At 40.3% G+C, this 16,906-nt stretch overlaps 1 protein-coding gene across 7 annotated transcripts in view; it reads left to right on the top strand.

Moving 5' to 3' along the window:
- Positions 1-16,906, top strand: part of dlgap4b (discs, large (Drosophila) homolog-associated protein 4b) — a 102,125-nt gene that overhangs the window by 48,090 nt on the left and 37,129 nt on the right. For 6 of the 7 annotated variants that reach the window (XM_034134992.1, XM_034134986.1, XM_034134991.1 and 3 more), the window contains one exon: positions 13,038-13,087. The exons of the other annotated variant lie outside the window; for it this stretch is intronic. The gene's annotated coding sequence lies outside the window, so the exon portion shown is untranslated. The remainder of the gene's footprint in view (positions 1-13,037; positions 13,088-16,906) is intronic. 7 annotated transcript variants of the gene reach the window in all.

Here is a 16,906-nt window from a genome sequence, read left to right on the forward strand (position 1 = left end):
AAGCGAGTCAAGAATACTTCCTGGCATTCGGAAAACGAAGAGTGGAACACGCTAGCAAGTGTGCAGGTGTGCGTCATATGAGAGGCCCCGCCTTACATCTTCCGCCACAGATTTGGGGAAATTGGTCCGTGCGCAAAGCATTGTGGGGATTTTAAGACCGCGGAGTCTACTCATGTGCAGCCTCGATATTTCTCCAAACGAAGTACGCCGGGCTCGGTAGATTTCCAAGTATGCTGGAGATTGGAACAGTACTTCGGCGGCACTCGATGACGTAGTATGCTTGAAATAGTGGCTCTGAAGCAGCTTTACTCGCGATTGAGAAACACCCTCTGTGTCTTAGTATCAAGGGGCCATCGTCAATTCACTGAAACTCCTTTTTGAACACATTCAGAGTCACACAACATCTTACATGGATAGCTAGTCTCAATGCAATAGTGATGAAACACCAAGAAGTTGCTGCACAGCCAGGTGTAACATTATGTGCCTGGCAGTGCCAGAGGCAGAGAGAGTTGATTGAGAGGCAAAGTATTACATCAGTCACAAAGTACAAAGTATGAGGAAATCTGCACATCTGTATGCTGCTGCACAAACAGTCATTTCATAAAGTATGACTCCAATTTCAGTGATCACTGAACATTAAAGGGCATCAAAGCAGAATAATTATTGCATTAAAAGATTTCATGCAGCAATTCCACAAATGAAAGCACATTTCCTGATATTTTCTCCGATATTGGCATTTCAAACATATCATTTCTAATCACAGTGTAAATCTCGGCAAACCTTAAGACGTCAACATTTCTTCCTGCAAGTATTTGTCACATTCATTCAACACTAAGCTTTTGTGCCAAGGCATAGATCATCCCAATTGTCCTCACTCATGGTAGCTACTGATCATTCACTTGTCCCTTCCAGCTAAAAAACTGACACAAATAAAGTGATTATGTCCATTTCCAGCATGAGAGAGTCTGCGTGTGTATTCTTCGAGGAACACCTGCAATGTTGCACACACACACAATCCTGTTGCAGCTGATCTGCAGCATATGTTTGAGCCAGTGCTCGAAGACTGTCCAGATGTCTGCTTCACGCTTGTCTTTGTTAGGAGGGGGAAACACAAAGCGGGCCGCACGCATGGACCATTAAGAGATTACTATTCCGAAGAATAGCACATTAAGACCTTTTGTACTTAGCCTAGATTCCTGTCCATGCCCTTCTGCCCATACTTCTCATACTTCTTCACTTAAAGGGGTTTACTGGAGCCGCTTATTATTTTGCATTATCTCTATGAAAACTGGGGGATAAATATAATTGGATTATTTTAGTAGTTGAAGAAAAGTGAGTACGTTTTTAACTTAGAAAAGTGAGCACTAAGTAACCATTCTGTCTTTTCCAGGTCACATGAGCAAGACATCTTTGTACACGGGAAAAATACTGAAATAATCACATCCTGTCTCTCAAATAATTTGGACAAGGTTCAACACTGGCTGAACAACATTTGCTTACAGTTAAATGCAAAAAAAACAGTATGCATGATGTTCAGTAAACGACCAGTCAAAATCGAAGGATCCAATGTGTTTTTAAACGGAGCAGAATTAGAACTAGTCTCCCACTTCAAGTATCTTGGAGATACTGGACTCAAACTTGACTTTTAAGAAACATATCAAGAAAGTATCCAACACCGTTAAATTCAACTTGCAACATTTTAAACAAATTAGACCTTTCTTAACTGTCAATGCTGCAAAGTCATACCTCCACTGTATGATTCTATCCCACATTGAATACTGTTTGACAAACTGATCGTTTGCTTGTGCCACAAACCTGAAACCCATAGAACAGCTGTACAAGAGAGCTATCAAGGTTTTTGACAGAAAGCCATATTCATACCACCACTGTACCATCCTTGAAAAACACAATTTCTTGAGTTTTGATCATTTTAAGTCTTTTAAAAGTATTTTTTTTATAAATGTTTACATGGACTGCCCCCCCCCCCCCCTTAGGGGAATTCATCCACAAAAAACACTCTGGACGCTGCACTAGGTCAGAAACCAGAGGAGACTGTGAAGTCCACCGCAGACGGACCACTTTCTGTCAAAATGTTCTATCAATTAAGGGCAGCTCTTTCTGGAATAGCCTCCCAACTGAGATACGGGATTGTCCCACTTTGAACAGTTTTAAAGGTCAACTCAAAGAATGGTTGAGAAACAAACAAACGTGCGATCACCGCTAGATGCACTTCAATACAGGGGCATCTCCTCTTGCACTTGATGTAGCCCTTTTATCTCCTCCTGCACTTTATATGTCGTAGCTGCTACATTGTACTGCCATGTGGTTAATGCTTATATGCTGCTCATGCTCTTTTTGCATATCATGTATTTATTTTGCTATGTATATAAATGTCATGTTCTTAAATGTTGTATGTGAGGGACTACGGATGAAAACTAGCTCAAAGCTAAAATCCGGCATGTTTACGTTTTAAAGCATTATTTGTTTTAAATGTTCATCAATGTGCACTGTCCCTCTTCAAATAAACGATTAAATGAAATGAAAATGAAGCCCGAATTGTGACACCTCTTGTCCTGAGGGATTTGAATTGTCATATCCTTGAGGCTGTAGATTAATCGAATGTCAGTGTGTGACATGTCAGGTTTTTGTAATGGTCCTGAATATATGCATCTTATGATTCTACATTTTTTAAGCCTGTGACCTCCCTGCATGCAGCCCGTGGATGACTTACAGCACGTTACTCGCAGGCCGCTTTAAATCACTGCTATCGCAATAGGAAGCACGCAAATAATACTTAATTTAAGCTCAACCTGTAAATAATCCATTGCTGTGAGCTAATATAAATAGCATTAACAAACAACTTTAAAAAAAAAAAAAGCTTAAAATCACCCACGCTGCTCTCTGGCTGTCTAAACAGGCTATTGTTGCGGCTCAGTAAATGCAGCGCTCGGCTGTCAGTGGATGCGGTCTCTCTTTATTGGTGAACATCCCATGGGCTTTTACAGTAGGCCAGCCTGTTCTTGTCCTACTTTTCAGCAGCACGCCTGTCCTCCTTCATTGTTGTCTGTTAAATGTGACGTGCCGGCACTCCTTTCACCGACCTCTCTGAGGTATCAGACAGCAGCTTTGCGAGACAGGGTGGCTTGGTCTGCATCCATCCGTCTTGTTTGCCTCTATAAAATCCAATTCCCCCCTCTCGTGCTAGCTACTCTCAGCGACACTCATCCATCTCTTGCTTCCATTGAATCTGGGCCGGCTGGTCAGGTGCTGCAGGCGCATCATTTGTTTCAGTTAGGTCTTCAACCCTCCAGCCTACTTTCTTCTGTACTCTATTCTCTCTGTTCAAATGGGCATGCAGCTGGCATGTAACTCACAAAGGGCCTGGTGATGCTATATTCAAGCCTAACAATATCACAATAGAAAGGAGGGAATGAGCTTCATATTTTTGCCATCAGCAGATGCTTTAAACCAATGAACAGGATGTAAACTGTGAATGACTGCCATGGCCAGGTTGTTGGCAGTACCGTCTGCCATATTCAAGACAGCGGTTATTGCATCAATGGTAATCCTATGGGTCCCAAAGGGGCAGTAATTGAATGTAACTTATTCAGTTACACATATATATCTATGTCTCCCACAGGGGCTTTGGAAGAGTCTCCTGAGTTTCATCCTGCAATAAAGACAGCAGAGAGTTTAATAACAGTAATGGCACCTTAACAGCTGCTACCTGCCGCGTAATTGAAAATTGAAGGTGTCGTATTGCATTTATTCTAATCACACCTGGTTAAGTAGCTGAAAATAAAACTAAATTAGAAATCATCCAAATCTATGGTGATTGTTTTATTACATGGTCCCCTCACAACATGTGAAATAATTATGTTAACGGTAAGACCCAGTAGACAGTGTTTGGCCTGATGCGGACACTTAAATATAAACCTGAGGCTCGCTTACCATTTCCCACATTGCCATTCAGCAACCTTGCTGAGAGGCAGAATTGTCCCATTGTTCCCCGGTAGCTTCGCGACCATGAGAACATAAGCTGTCTCTTGTTGTTGCTCTGCGATACTGTACTCACTGACAGGGTCGGCCCAGCACACATATACAGCAACTGCATCATATAGTCAGTAATGTACTACAGTAGTTGTCTGCCTGTGTGTTTGATAATATACATTATTATGCAGTCAGCCTCTCTGCCTTTTCATTAGCCATGCTAGCAGCTCAATGGATGGCAACATCGGTCCGTGTGTCTGTTGATACAACACTTTGATTCAGGCTGAAATATCTGAAACTATTTAAATCATTTAGCTTGCCTTGTAATTTAAGACAGGCATGCATGGCCTATAATGTTTGATTGATTGATGCATGGTTTTAATAAAGAATATTTACAATTAGTGGTTTGACTGTGAGGAAATGTGGTACAGATATCCATGGTGCCCAAAAGATGAAACAGAATAACTATTGTGATCTCTTTTTCCTTTAGCGCCACAATGTGGTTGACATTTGTGGTTTTGTTAAATGGAATAAAAATGTTCAAACAATTTGATAGATTGCCATTGAAGTTGGTTTGGACATTCATGTCACCCATTGGATAAAGATGTCAAAACCTCCCCCCGAAATATTCATCTTGTGCCAGCGTTACATCAACATTTCAAACATGACATTCCCATCAGCCCAACCTTATGTTTAGTGATAATTTGCACTTAAATGCTAATCTTAGAGGGTTAATATGGTAGACATTACACTCTGACATTAACATTTAGCTGAACGTAGCGCTGCATAAAGCCTCGCAGAGCTGCTAGCATGGCTGTAGACTTAGTTTGGTTACAACTAATTATTTAAATCGGTTGACACTAGTTGATTGTCATTTATTGTGCACTTACTTTTCTTGATTTTTGTCTATACTTCTTATAAAAACACATTGTAATGTTGCAGATTTTTTTTTTTTTTTTAGAAAAACGTGTTTCTTGGCTTATACATACAAATTATTAAAACGGCATAGTGCAATATTTCTGGCAGTAAAGCAAGCACCTGTTGTAAATTATTGGCGTGTCTCTCCTACATGAGACTTCACCTGGAACCTGCTATTATGCTAGATATGGCCAGTGGTCCATTTTGCCTGAACACCTAAGCTAGATAATGTGCAGTGTGTGTGCTGAATTAATGAATATATAATAGACTAGACTCTATCCTCATTAAACATTGGCAGTGTTTTAATGAAATCCCTGATCAAAGACAAATACACATGCCAAACTACTCAAACACATCCACTCAAAAAAAGACACACAACAGTCTAAGATGATAATAGACTAAATGCATTATAGGTGGCCCACATACTGTACACACATTATTTTCAGTTGCGAAATGGACAAAAAGTTGGGCTTTCATTACCATCAATTTCATCTCACCACCTTAACTCACTTCATTTGCAACTAGGCACTAAATAATCCCTTTTCCTCTTGATACTCAAACACACAGGCAGCTAGGATTAATTGTTACTGTGACTTAAAAATGTTCTGAAGAAATGTGTGGTAATTTAGTTAATGGCACTATTTTCATCTTTCCCTTGCTTCAACAGTACTTTATATATCCATATGTCCACGGTGACCTGGACGCTGGTCAGCTGTTTGTTAATGTGAGTGTGTCTAAAGTATGTGAATATGTATGTCTGCGTCTGGTCTGCGTGCGTGCGTGCGTGCGTGCGTGCGTGCGTGCAGATTAGCTGATGCAGTGCATCTCTCTCTTGAGCCAGGTCCTACAGAGCTAGCGCGCTGCGTTCACAGTCGGCCTGCATTTTACCAGCAGGCTCCATTTACACCGTCTGCCACTCGAGCGTCTATGACTAAGAGATATACGGATTCTCTGGCTTATCACAGGTAGAGCTGAGGGCAGCCTGCTGCAACATTTATGTAATGTCTTGTACTTAACATTCTCTGTTTTACAGAATACGACATAGAAAGGATTGTTCAAAATGCAACACAAACATAGACAGAAACACACAGTGATCAATCCTGTCGGGCCTGAGTAGCAAATGGACCGGCTGGTCTGTGTGTTTTTGCAGATTATGCTAAAATAAACAACTGAGACATTCAAAGTGTATCTTTTAATACTATATAAGGCTCTGTACTACTCTTAAGCAACACAAAACGCTGAAGTGTACATTGAATGAACTGAGAGTGAGTTTTGAAAAGCTTGAGTAGATAAGACCAGGCACTGGTAAGTGGCCTATAGTTGATTATATAACTAATTGACTCTAGAAAATAAAACTTCTAGGTCCCTACAAAACAGAGTATCTCCATAGTCATACAAAATAAAAGGTGTGGCTAGTTGGAGACAAATTATGTAGCCTCTGTGGAAATGTTTGTACCTGTCATTCTGTATCTTTCAGATCATGGACCCTTACAGTTGATTTTACTGCATTGTCCAAACAATAATTGAATATGGTCCAAACATAAATCTTCAACTAATAAACCAATTTGATCCTCATCACTAAATATCATTTAAATATATACAGTATAGTATTCTCACAAGATCTGGTCCCTCCATATGTTATTGGGTTGTTGGAATCAAGGTCAACACACTTGCAAATAAATAAATGCTGCCACTTCATATTTAACAAATGTGATCAGTGGAAGTTTGAGAATATACAAATAATAATTTCTTGATTCATCTGTTGAGGGAGAATCATTTTCTCTTTTCCACCAATATTTTCTGGCCTTTTGTCAGAAAGCGTAAACGTGGTTTGAAATACAACTGCTAGATAAGAACCGGGTCAACAGGGAGTTGTATCAAGTGCAACCTTGACATAAGGTTGAAGCAATTATATTCTATACTCTAACCTATCAAGAGGACACTGCAGGTGAAAACATTAATGCATACTGGAAATGGAACAAAAGGGAATTGATGTTCCAAAAGATGACCCTTTTAAAATGTTCTCTAAACATGTTTCAGTTTTGAAAGCCTTGCCTTCAACACGGAGACATTGACCGAAGTCAAGCCAGATCCAGGAATAGATGTAGAGATGGTCTTGCCTGGGATTGTGGATGGAGTTTAACTTTTCTCTGTGTTAACTCATAATGTTTACCAATTGCAAAAGTTGACTGACGTAGTGGAGTTGAAAGAAGTGGCCTGTTCAATATCAACCACAAAAAGTACAACTAATAATTTGAAATAGACATAAGAGCGTTATTTCAACATAATGTTAGCAGAGATTACAAAGAGGTGTCGATGCCTTGATAATTCAGTTATTTATAATTCATTTGTATTGGTTTTTCTATTTATTTATAGGTACTTTGACTTGAGTTTGGGATACATCAGTGATCAATCTTTGGAGTACATGTTGTTCAGCTCCTTCTCTCCCTCTCTCTGTACTCCACCCCCTTGTTCCGAGCGAGGAAGAAGTTCAAAGAACAAAAGTAGTCTGATCTGCTACAGAGCTGAGGAGTTCTGTGATTTCAAAAGCGGAAGTAGTTAGTAGTTCCCAGAAAACATACACATTTAACTCCCAAATAAGATAATGAAAAACAATGTATGATATTGTTTAACAGAAAGTTAATCTTAAAGGCCCCATGTCATGGCCATTTCCACTGATCATAATTCCATTGTTGAGGTATACTAGAATAGATTTATATTGTGCAATTTTCCAAACTCACATTGGTTTCTCATACAGCATCTCTGTAAACTACGTGTATTCACTGAATTTCACTCTCTGCCTTTAACGGCTCGTTGTAGCTCCAAAAGCTCCAGCCCCCACCCTCCCTGTGAGCACAGTGTGCTCTGATTGGTCGGGACGTTGTGAATCGCGCTGAGCTCCGTGGAGGTGTTGTTTCCTTGTTAGCGATACACAGCCAAACACAGCCAAACTCATCCTGAGCACACACAAAGTCACAGCCGAAGTAAAAACAATAAGTGTGGCTTGATATTGAGTAAGAAAAAGGTTGATAAACGCTGTGAGAATGGGTCTGCAGAGAGAATTTTACCGTGATCCCAACTGTCTGTTATCAGCCTGCAGCCAGGGAGGAGAAATCAGCTGAGCTGCATGCTCCCTGCACACAGATGTGTGTGTGAGGAAGTCCGTGGATTGGTCAATTTGGACCAATCAGCGGGGGCTTAACGTAACGGCTCCGCGGACGTAACGTAACGGCTCCACGGATTGGTCCATTTCGTTCCGGGTACGGCTTGACATCATGACATGCCGTACCCGGAACGAAATGGAAGAATCAAATGGACAATGACGTATCTCCAACGAGGCGTTTTGGGGAGGTCTTTTCTGTGTTAGAGTTTTACTCGCTACAGGGTGTACTTTGAGGGTTTGTGACTCTGCACACCGTTTACATGCATAAAAACCTTCATAACACACAAGGGGACGGGTAATAACTGGAAAAGCATGACATGGGCCCTTTAAGGGTTATGCCTTACTTTTCCCAGACTTGGTTTGAAGGCATGTATAACTTAACATCAAATATCTCAGAACTTGTTTAATAATTCAAAGTCTAATTAATCTCCTCTCTGCCCTCTGAAGCCAGCTGTATACATATGATGAGAAATCGGTAGCCTCTGATTTGCCTCTGAAATCATTCATATAAAAAGACTCACCATCTGCCTCTGGCTGCAGATCTGTGCTGCTGTGTGTTCCTGCGTCGTTGCATTTGTTGAGAGATTGTTGTCATAGGTCACTGTGATTGGCTGCACCTGTTTACTCAAAGATGCAACATGCTTTTAAAGAAAGAGAGTAAATGTTGTCGGAAAACAGTTTTTTGTATATGTTGTGACGATCTTCTTCTGATCACCATCTTTTCATTAAAACTTTAAATAACAAATTAATGTACTTTTTTTGCCACATCTGCCACAGTTTACTGATGTTACTTTGAGTCCCTGTTTAAGATCGAGGGCATTCAAAAATATGTTTTTGAATAAACATGAATAACTGAACATTCTGTAATGATAATTGTTGTTGTCATACATTTTGTCATTTCTAATCTACACGCACGCACGCACGCACGCACGTGCGCACGCACACACACACACACGCTTCCATTATTGCAGTGACCACATTTAATCCAGTTGCCATTTCCGCTGCCAGCTACTGAGTCATTAGCATAATTATAACATGCAGAGATTTTTGGAATGAAAGTGTGATTCTTTCCAAAAGCGTTGTCACGCTGCCTCACTTGTGGTTTTCCTCCTCAGTCACACTTAAGTTTCCTCCCATCTGCTCACTGAATACTACAAATTGCATAAGTAGGAGCAGTTCTCATCCTTATCTTCACGAAATGTCCCAACAGATTTCTGAAGGACTCTTGTGTCTGTTGGCCTTTTTCACCAGTATTTCTTTTTTTAACGTTTATGTAACTGTTTTAAATGTCCATACTTTAGTTACAGCATTTGAATAATCAATGTTTTGCTTGATAAACCCAGACATAGAGACCTTCAGGTCCTGCAGTAATTGGGTTTCATGGTTAAGAAGTGACAACAAAGATTTGTTTGATTTAAAGCTGAATAATTACACAACTCTGGCTCGCATCACTGCATTTTGGAATTAATCCAAAAATAATTAGGTAGTTTAACAATAATATGTTGTTTCATCTCTCAGAAGAGAACCAGTAATCAGATTAGTAATGAAGTAGTAAATGACAGACTACAAATAGATGACATTCAGAACAAGTTTTCAAAAGACAAGTAACTGAGTATAACTTTCATCATCATCCAGTTACATTGACATAACAGCCGACCAGATGTGTTTAAAATAATGAACACATTAGTTTGTATTTAACCTTGTGAAATAGACCTGTAAGTGATAAGCTGAAAAGAACGCAAATAAAGGATTAGGAAGTCTAAGACACTACTGGCTTGCAAGTGTCTCTGTCTCTAGGATGTGCTTACATTTGACAGAAATCCATCCAAAAACGATACAAGCAGAAATGTTTGCTTAATATTGTTTTTTATTCTAAACTAGGTTTGCCCGGCTCTGAGACATTTGCTGCAGTATAAAGGAATCATCAATGCAATCAATTCAGATGGAAAATCCGAAACATCTAATCAAATGTAATTGTTTCTCAATTGGAGCCAATTTCCATCAGTGAGAGAGATTTTGCACAGCCAATGAACAGATATTTATAATGCATTTCCCAAATGAAGGGCCCAACCATCAGATCCCTCTGGCCTGATGCCTCAATCTGTTTCCCAATCTCATTTTATTTATCTTACTCTGCCCCTTCAAACCTGGTGCCCTGATGTGCAGTTTGACATTAGTCCTTCCAATCTCCAGTGTGCGATGAAGCGGGAGAAGAGTGGTTTGGCTGAATTCCTGTTCCCGAATCAGTCAGTCCTTAAAACTCCATAAAGTGTCCTTGGTTTGTCTTCTTCAACTTCATCTGTGCTTTGAAATATTTCTCCCAGGAAGTGTTAGGAAACCTAATGGCCTTCTTATGTGGCTCCAGCTGTACGTGGATAAAGTTATGGAGAATTGGTTTACCCATTATCATTCACCATTTTTAATTATACACTTGCAGTCAATTTCTTTAAAAAAAAATCACTTTGATTCTCTACAATTGATTTTATTCATAATAATAATAATAATAATAACTAACAGGTGGATTTTGCTCTTGTTCTTGTCATTCTTCTTCTTGTATCTAATATGAGATGACCTTTAACACTGTGAAGCTGTGTGTGTGTGTGTGTGTGTGTGTGGTGTGTGTGTGTGTGTGTGTGTGTGGTGTGTGTGTGTGTGTGTGTGTGTGTGTGTGTGTGTGTGTGTGTGTGTGTGTGTGTGTGTGTGTGTGTGTGTGTGTGTGTGTGTGTGCGCGTGTGCGTGTGCGCGTGCGTGTGCGTGCGCAGTTTTTCTTGACATTTTAGTGCAAAAGGTCACAGCACTGTTGAGTACTGTGTTTGCTGATTCTATCCCAAAAGTCAAAGCTAACCACGGTGGCAAACTGTTTTTAATTTTTTTACTTATTTCTCGTATTCACAACACCAAAAGCAACAAAACCTTTTTTTTTTTAAAACCTTGCATGTATGACTGAATAAAAGAAAGAGAAGAAAACCTTATGCAAAATGAGGATAACATTAGCAAGGTCAACGATACAACCAACAATAAATAAATAAAACAGATCATAAACATACATCTAATATATTACTTTTAGAAGACAAAAACATATCAGAAAAGCTTTGTGCTACAGCGGAAAACAGGATTGGTCCAGAAGGTGCAGGATGTCGGTTCAGTACGGGGGCGCTCAGCCAATAGGCTGAAGGGACCTCTAAAGCTGGCTGAAGGGCAGCCGCTTCAGCTGGCAGTATCATGATATTAAAGCCAAACAGAGGGACAGCTTAACATTTGCCACCTGTCTCCTGGTTTCATTTCAGTCCATCCTGCTTTTATATTTCCCAACTCCTCAGTCAACATGTTCAGACTTTGTTAAATGTCCCTTTGGCGGGACAGTTTGTTGGATTTGATGGCATCTAACATTCCAGATTGCATCCAACTGAATACCTCTCACTCCTCTATTTAAAAGACTGAAATTGTATCTTTCAAGACCCTTCCTTTAAACAAATAAAGCGTGAAGGAGATACTGTTGAAACATGTTGGAGTCAGTGGAGGAACCGTTCCCTATGTAGATATGAAAGGCTTATTGTAAGATAACAAAAAACGGAAATATTCTTAGATGCAGGTTACGACACACTTGTGAAGACTATACACCTATGGAAACATAGCTAGTAAACCATAGTTATGAAGATTTGACTTCACATTGGCCCTTTTTAGTATGACCATCGGCAGTTTACAACCTGGAACCTGATATGGACAGTCCATATCTGTTAGAAAATCACAGCATTGGTCCTTCGTTCAAGCACTTAAAACACATGGGTGATTTTAGAAGACAGGAGAAACAGCCTATTTTGTGGTTTAATAAAAAACTAAATCAGGCTCCAATGTGGATACCGTTGCTTTCTTCCTGCTGAATATGTGTGTTGTTTATGTGCCACCATCAAAGACTACCAACAGATGAATGCCCCAACAAATCAAAGAGAATACCCAACAGTTTTCATGCTGGGAGTTGGAAATATGTAAAAGAATAAAACAGAGCCATAAAACGCTGAACACTGCCTAATTTTAATATTAATATCAGAGTTATACCTTTCTAGGCGCTGTGAATTTGAGTGCTTGTGAAACTAATGAAAGGCGTCTTCTCACTGAATATTCGAGGGAGAGGAATCCATAATGCAAAATAAGAGCGGGATGCAGTTTGATGTATGACCTCAGAGTCTTTCCCTTTGGAGTTAAGATGGCTCTTGTCAAAGTATGGGCCTTATGTCGTTGGTGCTGAGAAGCTTCAAGTCCTTCTCTGACATTGGACATGATCAAAAGAAAGTGTTTGAAATGTGATTGACAGGATTATGATGTACACTTAAAGCAAGCATCTAGGCTTAAGGAGATAACGTAATAAACTCAAGCATACACATGTGAATACTTTAGATGTCCGAAGGCACACCGACATACACACACTTATACACAACGTGCACTGATCAAACTCTTCAGTGTGGACTCTGCAGTGTTACCAGACAGGACTCGTGGGGAGTGTGTGCAGACAAGAGCCCTGATCCAACATTGTCATAGTTTCTGGAACACTGCAGTGTTATAAAAGCGACTGGAATATGGATGAGTGGGAGACAGCCGTGATCGAAATGTGCTAAAGCGAGTCAGTGCTTGTGTACTACCCTCGAAGGTGTGGGAGAGGAAAAAGGGAGAGATAAACTAGGGCAAGGAATAGTAAAGTAGACAACAAGGTGGAGCTGCTCGCAGATACTTCACTGGCCTGAGCCTGAACACAAGCTGCCCTCAAGCACTGGGTCTCAATCTGATCATTTTAACCCAATTCGCAATGCTGCATGGCAAAGCCTACTCATCACATATTTGTGTGTGTGTTTGTGTGTCTTTAGCCAAAAGATGCCCATTTTTTTTCTTGTAAGTAAATAAAGCATGACATGGTTGTAGTGGTTAGTGACATACATAAACGCTGACACATTTTTCCTTGTATCTCTTTCAGGAAAACCTCCTCCTACTCAGATCGGTGCTTCTGAAAAATGAGCTGCCAATGTAAGTCCTTTGCCTGACCTTACCACTCAACCGGTAATGTTGCTTTTCAATTAATTAAACCTAGCAGAAGTTAAAATTGAGTACACAAACACTCATGCAGGCACAGAGCCGTAGCCTCGGATTCCTAACCTTTAACTTTCTGCTCCTCACTAACCATCAGGGACAGGATTCACCCCCGACTCCATTTATTAGAAGCTAATTGCTATTCCCCGCCAACACGCTGACGGGACATCAAAGGCTGACTCACTGCATGACAAGCTAGTGGAATTCAAATCCAACACAATCCTCCCTTCAGTATTATGCCACACAGTTGCTACCTCTGGTTTTTGTTTTGTCATTCCCAGCACAAGGAAAGCTTAAGGCGCTATTAATAATGCATGAGGATGTGAGACTTTCCAGTGAGTTTTCCAGAAGCTTCTAGTTGTATTACAAACCCGGCAAGACCGGCTCTGCTGGTGCTGTAGCTCTCAAACAGTTCTCAGGGCAGAGTGGTCGGTCAGTGCTGGTAACAGTCAAGATAAGAAGCTGCAGCTTTCAGAGAAGCACAGTGGATAAGATTGACATGTGAGCAACAAGTTTACAGGAATTGTATAGTGAAATCACATCTTTTACACATTACGTACTCGTTTTATGTATTTGATATGGTGAGTGTGTCACATCAGTTTCCTATTTTCACAAATTCTATTGACACAGAGCAACATCAACGTTGTCAGGAGTTTGTGACCAACTCAATCAAATGCATAGTATTTACTGTACCACAGTTTCCAACCTGATAGGAAAATATCTGACTTTTAAGCAGCTAAATCCATCCATTGTTGAAATAAAACGTTTTAGTAGTGAAGCTTTTAAGCTTATGAGTTGTTTTATACACTAATGGAACAGGTTGAACCGTTTTTCCAACACTGGCATATTTCTTTCACTGGATTTTTGATTTATATGATATTAAATGACTTGGGAAGATGGAGATTTTTTATCTTGGCTTGATGGAATTCTTCATTGGAATAATGTCATTACAGTAAAAACATAGAGGAAACATGAGTGTAGTAGTTTACACACCCTTGGTCATTGTGTTATCGTCTTACTTAACATCACTGAGCACAAGCTGTACAAATCCCAGCCATAAACATGTGGAACTGCTAGTATGGAGTGCTTATATATATATATATATATGGCTTCTACTCCATTCTGCCACTTTATTAGATGTGAAATCTCAGAGTACTGCACCAAATTCAATTTAATGATTATACCTACACAAACATGACCACTTCTCACATGCAGCAACATATTCAATGTCATGCCACTGCCCTTCATTCTTTCACACACACACACACACACACACACACACACACACACACACACACACACACACACACACACACACACACACACACACACACACACACACACACACACACACACACACACACACACACACACACACACACACACACACACACACACACACAGACACACACACACACACACAGCGCTATACACACACAGCACCCGTGTTTGTGGTTTCTCTCAAATATTTGCATCCACACCTCCTATATCACACAAACGCACATACACTCTGAGACACGCATACAAATACACCACTTGACATTCACACACACACAGGCACATGTACACCTAAGTAGATACACACATTTTCACACATATTGCCATATTTTTTTTCAGAAACAGGGGGGCCTGCCAGAGGTGTTGCTGTGGTTAGGAGATAACAGGAAGCTCCAATCACGGGCTTCCTCTCAAGGCCCCTGATGGTAGTCTCCCTTGGGTGGAGGATGAGAGGGTGTAGCTGACATCACATTCACAATGGGCCATGCTAGAGATGTTAGAATTGGGGCTGGGGGTTGCGTTTGACACCCGCTTTTTGTACAGTAACCGCAAACACTTTCTCTACGGTGGATTCATTCCTGCTTTCCTTTTTAGGTCAAAGTGAGACACGTTGCATTTGCCAGGGGATAATCAGATCAATGATCTCTTTGCAAAAAGGAACGACAGAAAGGATACGGCCACAATATTGAAACACTGCGATCAAAGCTGAGCGCGCTCTGTGAATGAGAATAAGAAGGAGAGCTGTGATTGATGCAATACTCTCTCATGGCCGTCTGCAGACAAAGAGACAGACTGTGGCTATTTTCCTGAATCACAGTGTACAACTTATTTTGTCTCTTCTCTCCTTACTCACTCGTCTCTTTGCACACTTGCATGACAAATCCTATGTTATTAAAAAGCCTCTTATGGGTGCAGACAGTAAGAGGAAGGCTTGGAAAGGCTTGGAAAGGCTTTTTAGGCGGCTTCAAAGTGCTCTTACCGTCCTACACATAGAACATAAGCTGGGTATCCTAAATACTGAATTACTTCCTCATATTCATTTTGCTGCATGCAAAGATATATATATTTGGTTTCCAGAGATGAGTCACAGCCGAGGAAACATTTGTTCTAATAAACCAGGACAAAGCACACAGCCCACTCACGCTGTGATAACATTTGTAGAAAAAAGAATCAAAGTAATGTTTTACTGTGTCAAGGTCAACATCCTCTCCGACTCAATAGTCCCATCAGCAAAGAAAATCCACATTGCCTGATTCTGTGCAGTTTAACAAGATAATGAGTCTCAGTGGTGATATTTAAACCTCAGTAGGATGGAAACCTCCCGGGAGCAAGTTGATTAGGAAGACTTAAAATGTAGTGAAACAGCCTCTAATTTATAAAACACAATTTGAAACCACTCAATAGAACAACACCGCTTTGGTTCATTATTTACGGCTGTGACAATAACAAAATGTTGCTGTAAATCCAAATATTGTCGAGATGGGAAAATGTCAGCCCTGGTGCATTGTGTCAAATGTACAATGTAGGTACATGAAAAAAAAGTAACAGGAGTTGTGCTTGTCACATTATGTCAGAAAATGTGTTCTTTATCTCGTTGTTTGTGAGCTAAACGTTTTTTTAAACAACTGCAAAGAATCTTAATTGAGAGAGAGAGAGAAAAACAATATATTTCCCACAATGGGAAAAGACTTGACGCTCAGCAATATTTACCTCGCATCACGGCCAGGTGCTTACACCCAGTGCTTTTACAGATTTAATAAGAGAAGAAACATTATAATGTTATCAAGCTTTCCCAAGGAGTGAGTTATAAGTACCTCTAAAGCTTTTTTAATATCAAAAGACTGAGCCTGAGCATAGAAAGCTGATATCTGTATAGGTTTGATATTGATATCATAAATTACACTGAACAGAATCACACCATAAATAGTATTTTATGGTGTCTGAGGCAGGGGCGTCGCCTGGACCTGAAAACATTCGGGGCTTAGCCCACAGTGGCGGCGGCACCAGAGTTCCCGTTAGAATATTTTTTTGCCGGTCAACATGTCCGTTAAAGTTGAAATCTTCCGGACAAAATTAGATAAGTGCCGGTTAAAGGTCTTCTTTGTTATTTATTGAGCTTTAAAACAAATTGATATGATTCGACATTAAACAAACTAATTATAGTAGATTAACTACATTATTCAAAAGTGTACAGTAATTTACAAAAACGCGGGAATAATAAACGGAGCGCTCTCTCCTTCTCCTGACAGCCCGTCAGTATCATGCAGCTCGCGGATCCAGTAATGAGTGACCCGACAGTAAAACTAAACATATCTATAACTAGTTTAGGTAGTTTGAGAGGTAATTAAAATAGCTACGTGTGATTTTCTAACCTGAAGTGTGTTTTGCTCTGCTCGCCGCTGCAGGGGATCATGCAGAGCTGCGTGTCGACTCGTCAGCAGCAGCCGATCTCTCTCTCCTGTCAGATTAGACTTTACT

The sequence above is a fragment of the Trematomus bernacchii genome, unplaced genomic scaffold (assembly GCF_902827165.1).
Source record: "Trematomus bernacchii unplaced genomic scaffold, fTreBer1.1, whole genome shotgun sequence".
NCBI lineage: Eukaryota > Metazoa > Chordata > Actinopteri > Perciformes > Nototheniidae > Trematomus > Trematomus bernacchii.